Source organism: Macaca nemestrina, chromosome 3 (genome assembly GCF_043159975.1).
Source record: "Macaca nemestrina isolate mMacNem1 chromosome 3, mMacNem.hap1, whole genome shotgun sequence".
Lineage (NCBI taxonomy): Eukaryota > Metazoa > Chordata > Mammalia > Primates > Cercopithecidae > Macaca > Macaca nemestrina.
Window position 1 is genome coordinate 23986050 of NC_092127.1, and position 20616 is coordinate 24006665.

At 37.1% G+C, this 20616-nt stretch overlaps 1 long non-coding RNA gene across 1 annotated transcript; it reads right to left on the reverse strand.

Annotated features, from left to right (window-relative positions):
* Nucleotides 1-3782: 3782 nt before the first annotated feature.
* On the reverse strand, nucleotides 3783-16361 carry LOC105466718 (uncharacterized). The gene is made up of 3 exons (XR_978431.3): nucleotides 16258-16361; nucleotides 11472-11641; nucleotides 3783-5126 (listed from the first exon to the last, which is right to left on the reverse strand). It is a non-coding gene; the product is annotated as an uncharacterized lncRNA (long non-coding RNA).
* Between the last annotated feature and the right edge of the window lie 4255 nt (nucleotides 16362-20616).

Consider the following 20616-nt stretch of genomic DNA (forward strand, 5'->3'; position numbering starts at 1 on the left):
CATGGTGAAATTTTGTCTCTACTAAAAACACAAAATATTAGCCGGGCGAGGTAGCTGGCACCTGTAATCCCAGCTACTCGGGAGACTGAGGCAGGAGAATCACTTGACCCTGGGAGTTGGAGATTGCAGTAAGCAATCAAAATTTCACTCAAAGAAATTTTGCTCCACTGCACTCCAGCCTGGGTGACAAAGCTAGACTTCATTTCAGAAAAAAAGGAAAAAGCAAAATGGTTAAGATGGGTAATCTGAGTTAAAAGTTAGAAGAAAAGCGGCAATGAAAAAATACACTTTAGTCAAGCATCAGGAGGGATTTTTTTTTTAAGTGAAAATGATAGAAAAGGAGAAATACTCTGGGGATATAGAAGACATCTTTTCTGAGGCCATTATCCACATAATCTAATTCTCTGGATTTATCTAAATCATCTACAAGGAGCCCACTTCCTTTACCCAATTTCTTTTGTATGACAAAGTGCTTGCTATAAATTAGTCTGCTTATTTTTTTAATTAAAAGAACATTTATGTGTAATTTTAATGCCTTATTGAAATTAGTCTTTCAAACCTCAACGTTATAAATCAAGTTATAAAGCCCCAGGGGATTAAAATATGGTGTCACAGATCAGTGGAAATTTTCTTAATGATTCACAGCGAAATACAACTGCCTGAAACTGAGCAAAAGTTTCCTACTGAGAATTCAAAGAAGACATAATAGTTTGCCTCATTTATATCTCTATCATAATTAAAATAAACTCTGAAGGAACAATCTAAGATTTATATATATCTTAGGTAAACAATATTTAAATTTTGTATTTTGACATTTGCGGCACTGAGGAATGTACACTTAAGTATCTTAAAGAAACCAGCAAAATATCTTTCTAAGAAAATGAACTAACTTTCTTCTTATTGTGAAATTGGGATTACAAAAGAAATGTGTGCATTTAGAAAAGGTAACCCAGCACACAAAAACTCTAATGATGTAGTTAATGCTTTTTAATTAATGGAAGTGAGCCTCTTTAATAACCCAAGTTTTGAAGAAGGTCACAATTTCAAAGCTGCTTGAGTGGGAAGCAGAAACATATTTGATGTAAGACATCATAAGTAATGAAGAAATTTTATGGCTTTAAAAATTATTTAGGGTCATTTGTTACTTAATGTAACAAACAGGATATTTTTACACGTGAAAGTAGCACCATACAAATAATCGATCAAAAAATAGTGTTTCATGAGAAATTGGAGGTTGGGGGATTAAAAAACCCAAATATTAACACTATTACCTATTGTATATTTGAATAGTGTTTTCAAGTTGCTTTTAATCCTTAAAACAGTAATATTTGAGATGCATGATTACATCCTTCCTACAGGTGGAGGAACAGGGCTTAGAGAATCCACATAGACTTGAGGTGTTAAGCCACTTTCAAATCAAAGCAAAACTTTCCCAGTGGGGAGCCCAGTGGATTGAGAGCTAAGAAGTGGAAAATTTGGTGTTGTGACCTAGTGTTCCAGGTTTTCTGTTCATAATTCAATTGTGGTAGACATTCGTGCCACTAATGGCTATCTCCTTCAGGGACATGGAAAGTTTATACTTCCCATCGCTTTCAAAGCCTGGCATGGCCATGTCACTTGTTTCAGCAACTATATGTCCATGGTGGTGATGTCACGTCTTAGCAAAAGCATTTAATTGACAGCACAAGACTCTCTAGCCTTCCCTTCTCCAGCACATGTTGATATGCATCTGTCCTGGACCCACAGAAAGAACTAAATGTTTATTTTCTTGAGTCTCTGAGACATTGTAATTGTATATTACGGAGCCAGATCTAACCTATCCTGGCCAAAACATTTTGCACAGTCATGCTGCATAACAACTCTTCAGTCAATGACAGACCACATATATGAGAGTGGTCCCAAAAGTTTATAATACTGTATTTTTACTATTCCTTTTCTATGTGTAGATATGTTTAGATACACAGCTTCTTATGACTGTGTTACAATTGCCCACAGTATTCAATACAGTAGCATGCTGAACAAGTTTGCAGCTTAGGAGCACTAGGCTATACTAATTAGCACAGGTGTGTAAAACCTAGATGGGTTTGTGTAAGTACACTCTGTGATGTTTTCATGATGAAACTGTCCAATGCAACGCAGTTCTCAGAAAGTATCCCCATCATTAAGGGATACATGACTGTATTTTAAACCTAACTGGGCCCCAATTTTATCACACACTTAAAATGCAGCCTTTTCTTTTAATTACTATAATATTAAAAATGTTTGATGGGTGCTTTGGTGCACTCAAAACAAATTCTCTGAAATTCCTTCTCTAATTACATTCCCTGCTATTTTTTATAACAAATCAATTTACCTCCATTTGTTTTTAAGAGGCTTCCTCTTAGAACCAAATCTCAAAATAGCAATCTTTTGTCTTCGTGCTGACAGTCAATGACTGTTCCTGAATTTTCATTCTTTCTCTCTTACTATCATCTTTTCCCTTCTCTAGAACTTACACTTGGCTGTTCTGTAGCTACCAGATACTAACATTAAAAAGTTGCCTCTGCCACTATTCTGTCTAATAGTAGGTATTTTTTAAAGAGATTACAACTGCAGCTGAGAACATACTGGTACTTTATTCTTCAGGACTCAAAGTCAAACTCATTTAGGCCAAGGGAGGGACTTTACTGGATCAACGAGTTCGAGAAAGAGCTAAAGAATGAGAAGGTGTTTCACCATGCTGGCCAGGCTGGTCTCAAGTTCCTGACCTCAAGTGATCTGCCCACCTCGACCTTCCAAAGTGCTGGGATTACAGGTGTGAGCCACCATGCCCCAGAGGCAGAGGTTACAGTGAGCCAAGATCACGCCATGACACTCCAGCCTGGACGACAGGGTGAAACTCCATCTCAAAATAATAATAATAATAATAATAATAATGAGAAAGTGGCATGGACAGAGGAACAACTGTTCCTCAGAAAACCTGGAACCGGTGAGAAAATCCTGTTTTTTCCTCCCTCCAGTTTGATTCTATTTCTTTCTGTGTTCTAGTTTCATTCTTGAGACCTATAGACAATTGCTGTCACATGACAGTGGCAGCTCACACATTTCACATCTCATAGACCTCTCCACCTGATAGATACGAATTCTTTTTCAATTACAGTATGAGGAATTCCAAGGGAGGTCTCAGGTTGGCTCAGTTTGGGTCAGATGTTCAACCAACCAACTAGGACAGAAAGGAGGATATCTTGCTGGCACTTGGGGCAGGTCTTCCTCTAGCCTCCAGGTGGCAGGGCTGGTCCCACAGATGGAAGGACGGCAAGGTGAACAGACAAAACTATAGATGGCCACTATAGACCTACCCCAAAATACTGATGTAGTTTAATCTGGTTTTAGTTCTTAAAATTAAGATGTTGAGTACGGTAACTGTAGTATAGTTTAATCAAGTAAGTTAGATTACAGTGGGTTTTATACAGCTATACTTCTGCTGTAACTGAAAATCTGCTTTTTAAAATTATTATTTTTAGAGATCAGGTCTTTCTCTCTGTGTTGCCCAGGATGGAGTGCAGTAGCGTGATTATAGTTCACTGTAACCTCAAACTACTGGGCTCAAGCAATTCTCTCACCTCAGCCTCCCAAGTAGCTAGGACTGCAAGAGCATGACACACCTAAGATGATTTTTTGGTTGTTGTTTTGTTTTTGTTTTTGTTTTTATTGTTGAAGAGATAGGGCTTCACTATGGTTCCCAGGTTGGTCTTGATCTCCTGGCCTAAAGCAATCCTTATGCCTTTGCCTCCCAAAGCACTGGGATTACAGGCATGAACCATGCTCGACCTTCTCCTTTTATTTGAAGGTAAAACTGGCTTACAATTGCTTTTAAACTAAAAACTAACAGTGAAATCTGGAAACCATGATCCCAACTTTGCGTGAAGATCAAATGGAAAAAAGCATAGATCTGAGACAAAAAGGCTGCTGATCCCACCTGCAGGTCAGCTCTGTAGTCAGAGTGCTCTTAATCTCACCTCTTCTGATCATCCTTCCTCTTCTACTTTAACCACTTCTGTGTTTCAGTAGGTTGAAACGACCTCTTACTGCACATTGAAAATCATGTTTTCAAGATGCTCCTCAATTCATATATGGATAAAAAAGGTATAGAAAAGGGAAATTCCCTTGTCCTGCTCTTGTAGGAAAAAAAAATTAAGCATTCTCATTGAAATAATTTAAGAATAAAATATGAGAACACAAGAATTTCCTTGGTAGAGTCTTTATTTCATAAATTAGTTCCTAAAACTGTAGAAGTGTCTGGGTGAGATTTTCTAGGGTACTGGGGATGATTTTCATTTGGTGGGAAGAGTTTCAAAAAACAAATGTCTACATCTTTTAAAATCCTAACCTATTTTCTGTATGCTACCATTTAAAAATATTATGCCTACCTGAAAATCAAAAGGTATCTATATATGTAAAAATAGGATGATCTTAGAATTTGTTGCCTAAGCTTGAACACTTTTGAGATTGAAAGGGGGGCATTATTAAAAATACAGCTGGACAGCAGAGTAAATTGAAACAGTTCTGTCCAAATCAAATCTTAAAATCACTCTACTTAGAAACAACAATTGATCAATTTGGCTTCCCATTATGCTCCATTTTCTACTCATACTGTAAAAGAAAAAAATCCTTTGCTTTTTTTAAAAACGGGGAACGCTACAATTGACTTATTTTCCATGAAACATTCACATGTAACTGGCAAATTTTAAAAAAGAAAGCCTGATTATGTATACAGTCTTAAATCACAGAGATGCCATTTAGAATCTATAGTTTCCTAGCCCAGCTAGAGTCAGTAAGTCAGGCCGTAACACACTGTTACCATTTGGACTTGGCTGAAAGAGAACGAGGCCTTGAAACTCCACAACTGTGGTGGACCACAACCTCGCCCCTCTCCCACGGCTCTGGAGATTTCCAATGGGCTGAGGCCTCTGTCCAACAGCAGAGATGAAGCCATAAATCAGTCTTTCCTTGGAATCATGGGGAGAGGACTGGGGCAGTTACCGGCTATGTTTATTCTCCACAACGGCCATTCTATCCCGACTTGTTCAGAGCAGTTACTTTCGGATTAAAACTGAAAGGAATGCATCGGCTGAGTACTGGACACACTGAAAGTGTAAAAAGAAAAAAGCAGAAATTATTTTAAGGTAATTCTGCTTGCCAGAATTACGTACGCTTTGAGCTTTTCTTTCAACTCATTTCCAATTTCTAGCATTATGTTGTCGTTATTCAATTATGATATAAAACAATATAGATATTGATACAAGGCATTACTGCAGTGCACATTCTGACGGCTGTGTTCTGCCCATTAATTCCTGTACTTCTCTTACTCTCCAAAAACCATGAAATCTCTTAGTATTGGTCATCATTTAAATCCCTCATCGATATTGGAAAATCTCTTCGCTTTCTAAGTATGCTTTCGTTCTGTTTCTCTCCGAAGTTTTCCCACTTTCTATTCATAGAAATGCACACTTCATTTACACGACTATGAAGCACATTTTTTTTTAACTTCGTGGCCTGCTTCCCATAATTCTAAGGCACTCAAATAGAGATGTCAGATAGACACCCCATTTTCTTCCTAAATGGAAGGTAAGGAAAAGCAGGTGACATTCCAAGAGCCACGCTAAATAAAGAAAAAAAAAAGTCTCTGGTAACTGTGTGTTGAGATATGAAGGCCAGTGGTCCAATTATACACTATGAAACTCCATGAGTGAGTACAGATTAGTTCCTTTATCTACAAGGACCACCACAGTGCTGGATGAAGCCACTTAAAAGTGAATTCTGTCAACTTGTGAAGAGCAATTCTCTAGTACCATAAGTCTTTCAAAGTATGATTTATTACCTCCAATAATACTTAAATATAGGCTGAAATCATTCAATCATTTTTTCACAGATTTAAATAAACTTGTCAGAAAGTTATAAATCATAGCCCAAGGGGAGACAGTGAAGCCTATAATATTCTGCACAGTATCCATTTGGGGTATGAATCAATCAATCGTGCTCATAATAAATTGGACAACTTCTGTGCCTCACACTATTAAAAATAATTTCAGTGAATGGATCACATAATTTTCTTAGTGGTACGCAATAGTCTCTTTTAAGCTGGTGAAATATGTTAAATGTTAAAGAAGGAAAGGAACACATACACACATGTATATATAGGCATATATGTATACATCTTTATGTGTGGATACACGCATAAGCTACACATATATGTGTTGACACATATAGATACAGACAATGATAGAGAGATAGAGGGGGAGAATAGATACACATGTATAGAATGAATTAATCACAGACAACAAACAGAGATGTTTAGAGTTAAAATAATTATTTACCAATGTGGTATAGCATTTGATGCATGCCAACTGAGTAAATGATCTTTTCTCTCCCACAAGCACAGATCTCCACAGTGCTAAGTTTATGAATTCACTTTTCTACAGTTGTAAAGACTAAATAGAATATTTCCAGCTCATCATTATGAGCTGCTAATTTTATGAAATGTAAAGGACTCACAGATACCCAAGGTATGCAATGGAAGTCATCTCTTCAATAATAACAGGCATTAGGATTTAACTTTAGTTTTAAGATGTTAGGGCTTTTATGTGTTTAGAAAACTATTCAAATGATAATAAAACTGAGACCACAGCTGCTTTTGACAGTTTAGTTTTCTTCTAAGCATCACGACTAACTGCGACTAATCCCTCCAAATGAACTTAATTTTGCAGAATGAAGCGTATTTGATATGAACAAATATTGAACAAAATGTTTCTTGTGAAGATGAGCCAGAGTCGCGCATTCACCCTTCTTGACTGTTGCAAAGTCACCTGGGGACACTTAACATTCCATAATTCAACAACCCTGGCCATCTTTTACTTCTAGGGAGTAGTAAACTTTTACTTTCTTATTGGAATATTTTATACCTGAATATGGTTTATGTCCCAGTTTTTACTTTTTTATCTTACTAATAACTCACTTTTAGACAGAAATAAAGAAAGGGGACTTCAGCTGACAATAAGAAAAATGACTTAAGTGAACAACAAAGAAATAGATGCCAAAAAAGCCCTCTTCTTATTTTTCTGTTTTAAGTATTTATAATTTTTGCATTCTAATAATGCCTTTGTAGAATTTGGCGTGTTGGCTAGATGATTTTAAAATGGATGACAATTTACATTCCGATGCATCCCATACCCACATAGCAATGGGATTGGAAAATACTTTCCGGCCACTCTCAACGATGGTTGTGATTCTCTGATTCTCAACAATTTACTCTGAGCAGGTAAAATAAATTATGAGTAGCAAAGGAGAAGGTCATAAATTTTCTATATCATTATTATAATTGGGTTATCTACCTATGGAAAAATACAAGTTCAAATGCACAATGTTCTAGATGCTGGATTGATAAAAGCCTGAAAATTAGTTTTTAATAAAAACGGTTTGTGATCTAACCCAGGGTATGTCAATGAACCAAATGTGCATGACTGAAATGTGCAAGAAAATCTCTTGGAAAATAATAACTCAATTTTTCTAAGTACTTTGCAAACATTTTCTCTAAAAGTTTTATAATCTGACTCATTACAGAGGGCCCTCAACGGCCCCCCCTACCCCGCAAAATTATAGCCAAAACCCAACAACAAAAATTAACAGTTTTTGGTTGCCAATGTTGAAATTACTTTTTCTGTTCCAACCCCCTTTTTATCTAAGTGGCTCCCAGAGACCAACATCTGAATGAATGCAGGGAGGTTTCCTTTGAATGTGCGATTATTCTGGCCCAAAATAAAAACTTAATTTTTCCCTAGATCTTTTCCTAGGAATCATATTATTTCGTTGTATAATATGTTCAAGCTCTGATGGTGTCTATTTCCGCAATCACATCATGGTATCCTAACCCCTTACCTCCCTGAGGTTCACAATTAAGCTGTCCAGCAATTTGAGAATAGAGCCCATGTATACTCCACTGGATAACCAGCAACCTTCTGCTGAACACTATGAAACTCCCACCAGTAATGAAATGCATGCTTTGCTAGCAAGTACTATCCAGCTTTAGAGAACAACATTTTCTTTTTTCAGTTTTCATGCCATAAAAAACCAGGAGAAAAATAATTCTTTTTTTCTTTATTTTCCCCTTAGCTCAGAAACATAAATAGTGTTTCTAGATCTTTGGCCCCACTATTTAAAGACGGTGATCATTGTGTACTTAAGACTTTTTTTATTATTCAAATTATTTTATTTCTTGGCAGAAAATTAGGTCAAAAAATAACCAGAGGCTTTAAAGAATAGGAACAAACAGCCGTTTAGGGCTGTTTTCTGGTTTTCAACCATCTTTACAAACATATCAAAAACCCTATATGGATCTTATAGAAATAAGTAAGAGTATATCAAGTAAGCCTTTCAAGAACAATATGCTACAGACTGTTCTGTAAAGCAAAGAGAAAAAAAAAAAGTGTGAATGTTTTTGCATGTGTTTATTAAGAAGGCTGGGCAAATTTACTCATTCAATTAGGAGTCCCAGATATCCACAAGCCTAGGAATCAAGGCACATCGGGATGGATTAACAAGCACCATGGTTGAACATCTCCAGTTTTGGGTTTAACATACCTGTAGTCATGATTTGGGGCACATGAAGGGCACAAAAAATAAAAGCTGATAGGAGAATTATTCTGAAAGAGAATTATCTTTTATAAGCAAATCAACTTGACTGCTGACTTTGGTTGTAAAAAGAAAACCCTTGGCACATGGATAGGGTAGTTGACAATTGAGAAATTAATTAAATTTTACATCCTAACATAAATTTGGGTTTCCAACAGCGGCCCAAGAGGGAAGGTATTACAGGCAGGAATAGAGAGGACAGAGGAGTGCAGTGGGAGAGAGTTGGGGAGAAGCCAGCCCAGACAGAGCACAAGGGCAGGGGCCTAGGACCTAAGGAAAAAGAGCAGTCTGAGAGCAGTGCCTGGAAGAAGGAATGACTGGTGGAATCCTAGGAACCAAATGTTTAGTATTTACTGTAAGATTTTTTTAAATAAGATTTTTTTCTTCTTGATGTTGGGCTAGGCTCTACGACTTAAACATCTAAGGAGATGATAACTGTTCTTCAATGTAGCTCCCCCAACCCTGTCCAATGACCTACAAATCATTCCTAATAAACCTGTTACTAAAGTATATGAGTGGCATTTGAGGAAATAAAAAAGTGGCTGGATTCCATTGACCTGGAGAAGAAAGGAGTCCCCAGTTGGTAGTGGAAAGGCTCAAGAAAAATAGAAACTTGAATGGTAAAAGGAATTTAGAAGAAAAAGTGACCAGGAGAAGGTGCCACATATTTTGTGGGCACACGTTGGAACTTCAAGCCATTTTTATTTAAAGATCAAAGGACCATATGCCCTCCACAGGCTGAGACTAGAAGAAGTCCAGGCAGTTGGCAGAGGGCCTACATATAAAGTAATTGGCATGGGTGCTGAGTCCGGTTAGCATTCAGTAAGTCAAAAGGGAGCCATAAAGTGGGTGCATGGAGCCATTTTTCTGGAGCTACTTTAGTAATGTTCACCATAAGAGTACAGTCTCATATCACTTAATGACGGTGATGCTTTTCTGTAAATGCGTTGCTGGTGATTTCATCATAGAGTGCACAGGCACAAACCTAGATGTTTAGATGGTAGAGCCGACTACACACTTAGGCTGTATGGTAGAGCCGATTGCTCCCAGGCTGCAAACCTGTACAGCATGGTACTGCTTTGAATACTGTGGGAAACTGTAACACAGTGGTGTTTGTGCACCTAAATACATCTAAACATAGAAAAGGTACAGTGAAAATATAGTGAAACCCTTCCTCTACTAAAAATACAAACAAATTAGCCAGGTGTGGTGGCGGGCACCTGTAATCCCAGCTACTTGGGAGTCTGAGGCAGGAGAATCACCTGAACCCAGAAGGCGGAGGTTGCAGTGAGCCGAGATCGTGCCACTGTACTCCAGCCTGGGCGACAAGAACCAGACTCCATCTCAAAAAATGTATATATAGTATAAAGATAAAAAATGCTATGCCTATATAGGGCACGAACCATGAACAGAGCTTGCAGGACTGGAAGTTGCTCTGGGTGAGTCTGTGAGTGAGTGGTGAGTGAGTGTGAAGGCCTAGGACATTGCTGTATGCTACTGCAGAGTTTGTAAACTCTGCACACTCAAGCTACACTAAATTTATTTTTAAAAATTTATCTTTCCTCATTAATAAATTAACCATAGCTTACCATAGCCTTTTTACTTTATAAGCTTTTTAATTTCTTAAAACTTTTTGACTCTTTTATAATACCATTTAGGTTGCAACACAAACACATTGTATAGCTGTACAAAAATAATTTCTTTTTATACATTCTTATTCTATAAGCTTTTTTCCTATTTTTAATTCTTTTGTTTTGTTTTTTACTTTTGAAATGTGCTTTGTTAAAAAGGAAGACACAAACACATACATTAGCCTAGGTCTACACAAGGTGAGGACCATCGATATCACTGTCTTCCACCTCCACATCTTGTCCCACTGGAAGGTCTTTAGGGCCAATAACATGCATGGTGCTATCATCTCCTATGATAACTATGCCTTTTTCTGGAATACTTCCTGAAGGACCTGTCTGAGGCTGTTTTACAGTTAATTTTTTTTATAAGTAGGAGGAGTAAAAAGAACAATGAAAGTGTAGTATATTAAATACATAAACCAGTAATAAATGCATTTATTATCAAGTATTACATACTGTACATAATTGTATAGGCTACCCTTTTATATGACTGGCAGCATAGTAGGTTCGTTTACACCAGTGTCACCACAAACACATGAGTAATAAGTTGCACTAAGATACAACAATGGCTTTGCTGTCACTAGGTGATAGGAATTTTTCAGCTCCCTTATAATAGATGGGACCACTGTTGTATATGTGCTCTGTTGATGACCAAAATGTCATTATGCAGGGTGTGACTGTATACAGCTACCTCTTCTCTCAGCCCACTTCCAGATAAAAATAAACTCTAAAAGAGCAGCAAGGTCATCTCTAGGAAAATAGAAATGAATGATCATCTAAGACCCCCACACCCACAAATCACCTATTTTTGACAAACAATCTAGAAGGCAACATCTCTAAAACCCTTCAGGATACTAGCCTGATAATAAACCAGACCCATCAGTTAATTAATAGAGAAGCAATGTTTCTGGCTTATATTTTTAAAAATTGGATATAGCAAAAATATGTTATTTACTATAGATATACACCCTCTGCCTACAAGAACTTGAAAATGAGAGAAATAATAGTGCCCTATGGACAATAAGTGTTAAGTTTAAACCATTATGATTTAAAGTGAAGAGTGTAAAAATCATATTTAAATGTAATAACATATGTAAAGAAAGAAAATAGTAGCCACAAAGAAAAAAAAGAAAAAAAGAGAGATTTTGAAAGACAAAAGTAGTGAGTACTTACTGAAGCATTATGCAAAGGAATGCTGCGTTTCCTTAAGGTCTTGACCTGTTAAGTCAATGGGCATGAGGTGCATTTCGTTGAGGCGCCCTTAGTTGACATCTTGAAACACTCGAATCATGAGCCTCACTCCACCATTACTCACCAAGCCAACTCCTTTTTATGTAGCTTCCCTGTAAGGAGATAAATACTGATCAGATGTAAACAATGCATTGTGCATTTGGTGTTTTTATGTGCTGCTGCAGGTTAATAAATTGGCCATTCCTATTTACACATCAGGGTTTTCAGCTTGCAGTTTAAATCTTTTTCTGAGAGGAAAAAACACTTTTAGAGAGTTAGAAAACCAGGCCACTGAGCTTAGAAGGCTAGAGGTCAAGGTCTGGATCATCACAAATTACCCAGGTATTCCCACCCCACAAGGCATCTATGAATAGCCAGAGTAGCTTTTTTGGTGCTACCCTGACTGTGCAAAGGTCTACCTTGAAATTCAACAGAAAAATATCTCACTAACGTTCATTATTCTCTTAATATATAATGACTCAAACTACTGCTATCAAATACACTTGGCCTAAAATAAAGAATAGGAAAATAATGAAACAACTGCATTGAGTTTCACTCAATAAGTATGTTATTAAAGACAACAGAAACTGAGTAGCTAGATTAAGAACTAAAATACACTTTAAAAGAATAAAACACCTGCAACTCTTAATTTACCACTTTAGCCTGAAAACTAATATATCTACATCTGTTATTAAGGTAGAATTTGGCTAACTGTAAGCTAATATAGTAACTTTAGGTTCTCTTTTTTTAAAAAATGTGTTATGCTCAAAGATCTAGGTGGTATCATTGCGATGTTTTTTTTTATTACTTCTCATGTACAGAAAAACTTGGCTATCTGGGAATAACATTATTTTTGGCTTGGACCTTATGTGGAGAATCGTAATGACACATGCAGCTGTTGAAATGTAAATGAGAAATAGGTTAACCACATATGGAAACTACACTTTTTATTCCACCTCTCTGCTCCTTTCTCTTAGTTTAATAAGCCATATTCAACTTCTGCTTAACATAGAACACTACTAAGTACTGTCTAGAAATTTAGCTTAATTTTTTAGATTTCATATCAATTATACCATTTTCACAGAGACAGAATTTGAAAAGATCAAATAATTAAGCTAAAATGTACATTAAATGTATATTAAATGAAAAGATCAAATAATTAAGCTAAAATGTATATGAAATGATAGCCCTTTGAAGCATATCTAGAACACCTTTTATTTCCCTCTCTGGAGAAGTAAAGGTTTCTCTGTGTGTAAAGTGATGTGATACGTATTCATAAGTAGAGCCCACGTTACATACTGACTGGCAGAATCAAGACAATAGTGACAAGGCTTTGAGACCAGAACCCACAGAATCTAGCATATAAAAGTAGAAAGCAGCTTACAAAGTTTTCTTTTTGAATTTTGAAAGCATTTGTTAATTCATCTGTTTAATAAATACGTATTGAACATCTTCAATGTCTTAGGCCTTATTTTGGTGCTGGGATACATAAACTCTGTGTTCCCATATTACATTCTAGTGTGAGAGACAGACACTCAACAAGATCAATTAAAATGAGTTGTCTATTAGATAGTGATAAATGCTAAGTCTGAGCGGGGAAGAAAAAATATAAAAACAAAGCAGGGAAGAGCTGTTTTGCCGGTGGATTTTGCAATTTTTAGATAGTGCAGCCAAGAAAAACTTTACTTGACTCGAAGCCTGAAGGACATTGGTTAAAAACCAGCAAAGAAGTGGAGAAGAAACCACACGGATTTGGGGAAGATCACTGTCACAGAGAACAAGGCCAGAGGTGCTGAATGAGGAGGAAGCAGGTTAAGGATGACACACGCAGGGCGCAATGGCTCACGCCTATAATCCCAGCACTTTGGGAGACTGAGGCAGGTGGATCACAAGGTCAGGAGTTTGAGACCAGACAAGCCTGGCCAATATGGTGAAACCCCGTCTCTACAAAAAAAAAAAAAAAAAAAAAAAAAAATACAAAAATTAGCCAGGTGTGGTGGTGCCCGCCTGTAGTCCCAGCTACGTGGGAGGCTGAGGCAGAAGAATCTCTTGAACCCGGGAGGCAGAGCTTTCAGGGAGCCAAGATCGTGCCACTGCACTCCAGCCTGGGTGACAGAGAGAGACTCCATCTCAAAAAAAAAAAAAAAAAAAAAAAGTATGACACGAATCCATGCAGCTGGAGCAGAGTGGAGAAAGGGAGACTAAGAGGAGCTGTGGCGAGAAAGGAAACAGAGCAGGGTGGGAAGAAGATTCTGTAGGGCCTTGTGGGTCACAAAAAGGACTTTGGCTTTTACTCTGAGTGACATGAGAGCCACTGATGGGTTTTGAGCACAGGCATGCCACAATCTGAATCCCCTTTTAAGAGGATTACTCTGAGGCTGGGCGCAGTGGCTCAATCCTGTAATCCCAGCACTTTGGGAGGCTGAGGCGGGCAGGTCACAAGGTCAGGAGATTGAGACCATCCTGGCTAACACGATGAAACCCCCTCTCCACTAAAAATACAAAAAATTAGCCGGGCGTGGTGGTGGACGCCTGTAGTCCCAGCTACTTGGGAGGCTGAGGCAGGAGAATGGCGGGAACCCAGGAGGCGGAGCTTGCAGTGAGCCGAGATCTCGCCACTGCACTCCAGCCTGGGCGACAGAGCGAGACTCTGTATCAAAAAAATAAATAAATAAAATAAATTTTAAAAAGAGGATTACTCTGGCTGCTGTGTCAGGAAGAAAATGAAGAATCAAGAGAGTCACTGATTGAAAAATGCTGTTAGCCAACTGAAGAAAAAGAATTGTTTTTGAGTACCTAGAAGTTTTAATGATAAACAAAAAAAAAGATAATCAAACATTTCTCCCTCATACACATGCCACATATAGAGCAAACAAGGATTCTTAATCTGCATTTTAATGATTGTATCGAATTTAAATACCTACTTTTCATGCACATATAGTAGTACTTTCTCTTTCAGAGCATGCCGTGACCTTATGAGATAAAATAATATTTAAAATGTATATTATGCCTTCTTTCCAAGTATGATATTGTCACTAATTCTGAGAATGATTTCATAAACCTTTTGGCTGGAATGTAACTTGTATGTGGTTTTAATATAAGAACTGAAAAATTTGAATCTATCTTTAGTCTTCATTTTGGTGACAATACCAATACTCTTTGTTACTTTTTTTCTCATTATGAAAACAACTGATCTGTCAGATTTTACTGCATAATTATGAGAACAACATAAAACCTTCTATGGTTTCCTTTCACTATTTGAAAAAGTTCTGTAACACACAACACACTAAGGACAAGGTTCAAATAGCCCACGGCTCTAATAAAACTTGGTTTGTAAACGTTCATCAACCTGTGTCTGACTCAAGCTTTTGCTTTCTGATTATTCTCATAAAGTTATCATACTTACATTTCCACTTGTCCCTGCAGCAAAAGATTCATATTGCATAATCAAATTGAAATCTTCTTTATTCTTAGTGCTTAAAAAACTACTTTGTATTCAGCATTTTTACTAATATTTTACTATTATTTTAGTGTTTTGGTGAACTGTATTTTGAGTCCTTGAGCCACTTTGCAAATTTGGGATATAAACAGCACTATGATCACAGCAACAACAAAAATAGGATTATCGATAAGCAAAAACAATAATACACAAATATGCGAACATAAGTTATTTAAAGAAATTGATGAATAAGAGCTTGTAGCACATACACAATCCTTGAAAACATAATTATTCAGAACATAAAGACATTTCTGCAAAAAATCATTATTATTGCTTTACTTCAAATTTAAGAAATGTGAGAAAACATTTCAGTCTAAAATGACTAAAACGCCTATGAACCACCCACAGATCATCAGGGGCCACCGGTATTCCATGGACTATGCCTTGAGAAATTGCCCTAAGGATTATTGCCCTAGGTTATTATGGCTGGATGGAGATGCTCTCAGAACAGTAAGACATCTCATTTCAACACGGGGATTAGGATTTCATCTAATTCACATATTGGGTTTCTGAGGAAAATTTTTACTTCAAAAAATGTTTCTGCTGATTTGAAAAAAAAGACTTTAAGAAGCATAACCACTAAGTTTGTCTAGAAGCAGAAATATGAAACAATCAAAGACAAGTTATTCGAAGAGAATAATATCATACCAGCAGCTAGAGGCACAGCTAGAATAAGAATCTAAGGTCCCCTAACACAAGACAGTGGTTTTTCACTCTATCATGTTCTCTTCTTTATACAAAAGGAAGGAAATCGGGATAGGAACCTCTGAAAGCAAAAAACTATTAAAACTGTGCAACGAAGGCCTAAAGGAAATGCCTGAAGTAAATAACATGTCCAGTAAAACTTCTGGCATAAGCAAGATAAAGAGAAGAGAAATATACAGAATAATCTTTATGCTACTTCATGCTCTAAAAAAACAAAGAATATTAACAAAATTTCTCATGTTATACTGTTTCAGGACTTAAAACCAAAAATAGATTGGCAGATTTTGGCATATTAAATTGATCGTTCAGTAAATTTAATGGATCTACCATCTCGTTTGCCCACATTTTTTGCTATTATTGAAGTTCTTTCTGTGGAAGACTTAGAATTCACTTGCCAGAGTTCCATTCTCTGATCATACCATTTCCCAGTCAGAACTACACGAAAAAACAAGCATCAACTGCTGACCTTTCAAATTCATCCCTCTTTGAAACTCCAATCACAGAAAAATACTTAGGAAAATGTACCTCTTTCATCTCTGTGTGGTGGATGCTTAGTTCTTCCTACAGAAGCTGGCAACCCCGGTTCCTTTTCTCACTTGTGAGAAATGCTTTGAAAAAGCCATGTCCAGCCAAAGTTCTCAGCCTTCTATTTCCTTCTTTACTTAAAATGAGGAAATGATTTGTAGAAAGGGGAAAAAAAACAATAATAGGATTCATTTATTGTCTACTTAGCTGGTCTGAATTATCTCCTAATCCACATCTTTGCTGACTCTAGGAACTCAAGTCCATTCTCAGCACTTGACAAAGGCACCTATTTTTGCAAAACTTTGTTCTCATAACCAAGCTGGGAGTTGGTAAAACATAAATGCTAAACTTTCTTCAACATACACTAGATGCTTAGGTTAAAGTTACTATATATATATAAAATAGAGAGCCAAGGAATAGACAAAAATTAACATTGTGTATGTGTACACACGCGTGGGTAAGCTCAAATATATACATTCAAGACTTTGCACTGCTTCACATTATTTGTTTTCACATCAATTACCTCTGTATGCATAGTGATTGGAGCTAACACTGAAGTGACTTTGCACTCCCCAAGTAACCACAGATTAGTAAAAACTAACACTTATCCAGCACTCACCAGGTGCCAGGGGTTTTGCTGGGCATTTCATGTGCATTGTCTTATTTAATCCTCGCCTCATATGAGGTGGACACACTTTACAAATACGCAAACTGGGACTTCATAGTTAAATTAATTTCCTGAGGTTACAGAGCTAGTGATGAAAGTACAGAGCCTGTTCAAATCTAGATCTTACTAGGTAGCTCATAAACTGGACCACACTGTCTCCATAAAATGTAAGGAGGCCGGCCGGGCGCGGTGGCTCAAGCCTGTAATCCCAGCACTTTGGGAGGCCGAGACGGGCGGATCACGAGGTCAGGAGATCGAGACCATCCTGGCGAACACGGTGAAACCCCGTCTCTACTAAAAAAAATACAAAAAACTAGCCGGGCGAGGCGGCAGGCGCCTGTAGTCCCAGCTACTCGGGAGGCTGAGGCAGGAGAATGGCGTAAACCCGGGGGTCGGAGCTTGCAGTGAGCTGAGATCCGGCCACTGCACTCCAGCCCGGGCGACAGAGCCAGACTCCGTCTCAAAAAAAAAAAAAAAAATGTAAGGAGGCCACAAGGATATTACTCATTAAATCGCAGTTTCCCCTTTATGAGGGCTCATGGGAGAGGCCACTGTCAGTTTCAGTACCAAGAATAATTGGGCTTCTCTTGAGCAAATGATTCCTTTTATCCTTATATTGTTTACTAAAAGTGTAAATGAAATTCATGAGCCCCTTTCAGCAGGGAAGAAACCTTAAGCATTTACCTAGCAGCATATTCCTGACTTAATGATTTTGTTCCTATTCTCATTCTGTGAGCCCATTTTCTTTATTCATGTAATTTGGTTTTCATTTAATCTTGGGTTATTTTCTGTATCCATATAAGCCATCTTAATGGTTCTCTAGGGCTAAAAGGAGATAAATGTATGAAAGAATAAGCAAAACTGGATGATAAGCATTTAGAAATGTGAATGATATTCCAGAAAAGACATCACCTTTTGGTGAAAAATTGTTTCAGATAACTCGCATGGTGGGTAAATCACAAGTGTCAAAGTGATAACTTATTCCGAGAGACTGACCTATGACATTGCTGATATGCTTTTCTCAGACAGTAGGATTTTGGTTTTTCACTAAAGAGCTTCACCATATCAGCAATATGTTGGAAATACAGACTTTGACTTTTCTTCTAGAGTTGTCTGGAAAGCATAAAAATAGAGATCTCTAGGTGGTGGGGATTTGGGTAGCTGATAAGAGAACATGTTGCTGCTACTATTTTCTGATTTTTTTCTTTCAGTTCATAAAACAGATAAATAATGTATGTTTCTTTTTTCTCTTCTAAAACTTTATATTAGAGTGTATTTTTAGCTAGACCTGTAGTTGAATACATGCATTACCTTTCTCTTAAAAAAAAATTGCAGAAAACCCCAGAATAAAGATGAAAGAAGCTCTATTTTCTTTCCTTTTTCCTTCAGTAGTCCCTGGCAAATAAGAAGAAAGAAGGATTTCTCCTGTGTAAAAACAACTGATGTACTGGTGTATTCAATAAAAAAAATCATTTAATTTTTTAAATATTCAATATAATATGAACTTACTATAATTGTCAATATTCATATTACAACAAGACAACACAAATTACCAATGATTACAGGCTTGTCTTCCATATACACTATAATACTGTTATTAAAATCATGAAAGGATAATATGTCTGCATGAACCAGTACAGAAATAAACTCCATAATTTGCCAGATTTTTGCCTCTTTACCATATTTATTGTATTTCTAAAAACAGGTGAAATTATAAAATTGTAATGTTCCACCTTCTTGACAATCAGAATTAGTGTCTTCTCTGTAATTTGAATTTATAAAAAGTTGGCATTTTAACATAGAGTTGAACAATATGTTGTGTCCATCACATCAGTGGGGTTCCTCATTGTATATCCCCTATAAAGAATTCATGCTACTTGTGTTAAAGAATATGAGAATAATTTTTATTTTTTTAATTATAATTTCTTCTATGGTTGGATTATAACATGCCCGTGGAAACTTTATAGTTAAAACGCATTTACAAGAACAATAGAAGAGTCCTGAGGTGTGCCATCAGTCTTTGGTTCAGTACAGTGCTTTCCTTGGGTAGTTTATATCTGGATTCTCCACCTTAATTCCCATTGAATTAAATGATTTAGCTGAGTCTATTTTGAGAAAATGTAAAACAAAGAAAACATGTGTAAGGATTCCCTGACGGTTTAATTATCCAACTTCTCTCAAATCCTTGAAATGAAAGTTAATTGCCATAGACCTTACCATCATTTCTCTTTTTCTATCAGGACACATCGATCCCAAGATCCCTATAAAAAGGAGACAACTTAGACAGCCCAGATTAAATTGGTCCACTGGAGTACCTATTGAAGAGCCATGTCGAAATTCAGCCTCTTAAAGCACAGCCTCTTAAAACCCACGCTGTAGTCACTCTCTTCTAAACTCTGCTTTCTTAAAGATTGACTTACTTTCTTTACTGGGGATCTTGAATGAGAAACTTCTCTGGAGAGAATTCAAGTCCGGGCAGTATGGCTGGCACGGGCCTAGGGAGAGATCACTTCGGTGACCGCTGAAACAAACAGCACCTGTGAGCTAGCACACGGCAGTTGTTTAATTAAGCACAGCATCACATACAGAGCGATTTCTGATGGGAAATGAAGATCCCACTGGAAACTGCTAGGGGCATTAGACAAGCAAAATGTAATTATCTGAACTGAAATCCAGCTGACATCTCTGACAACAAATACCAGGGGATCTTTAAGGATCAGATGCTCCATTTTAAGTCAGTGTTTCTGGCTTCAGTGTTCTCTGCTCCCCCTTCGTCCCCCCAAGGTGGAGAGAGCACCTCACACTGAGTCACCAGCATGCACTTTGTCTGCCAATTCTTTCTGCTAGCAGAGAGGAGGTCGGGCTTACACCAGCAGAGTAATTGAGACATGTATCCAAATATTTTAGGCCAAATGAATTTTGATTCTTTCCAAATTAAAAGAATCATATAATATTTATAGAAGCTAGAATTCTGCCTTGCCCTCTTTCCTATCCCAGATAGAGCCAGTTTCCCTTGACTTTTTAAAGTAGACACTTGGAGATAGGGTATCTTGGATTGGCCCTTTGTGGCGCCCAGTGAAGACATTCATTTAAGTTGTGTCTTTTGTAAATGAATCTTTTAGGAAAGAACTCTTGGACCTTTCAGCCATGGACGTTGCTGCTGCTGCTGCTGCTGTTGTTGTTGTTGTTGTTGTTGTTGTTGTTGTTGTTGTTGTTTTAAGACAGAAACTAAGTGAACAGATTAAAACCAGGATATGATCTGAGCTGTGCAATGCTTGGTCTTGGGATTTTAAGTACCTCAAGTGAGATGAGAGACCACAATCACAAAGAAGGACTCTTTGCCTTAAGAATAAAAAAAAATGAAAACTTTGAAAGTTTTCAAGAATATTAAGAATTAGAGATAGAAAAGATGTCTTTGTTCAATTATCTTTTAATGGTGAAGGCATAGTTCTTCTGGTCTGTATATCATGGATGTACTCCATTTTAATTTTTAATATTTCAGTTCACATTAGCTGAAGTGCCTTCCCTTGAGAGGATTTTTATAATCTGTCTTAGCTGTTAGAAAATTGTTGCTGGTACTTTACTTAGCTCAATTTTTCCTCTGTTTAGGTTTGTGCTACTAGTCTTAATTACATTCTGTTAGACTTCTCTAAATAGTTATTTCCTTTACTCCTTGATTTATTTACTTCATC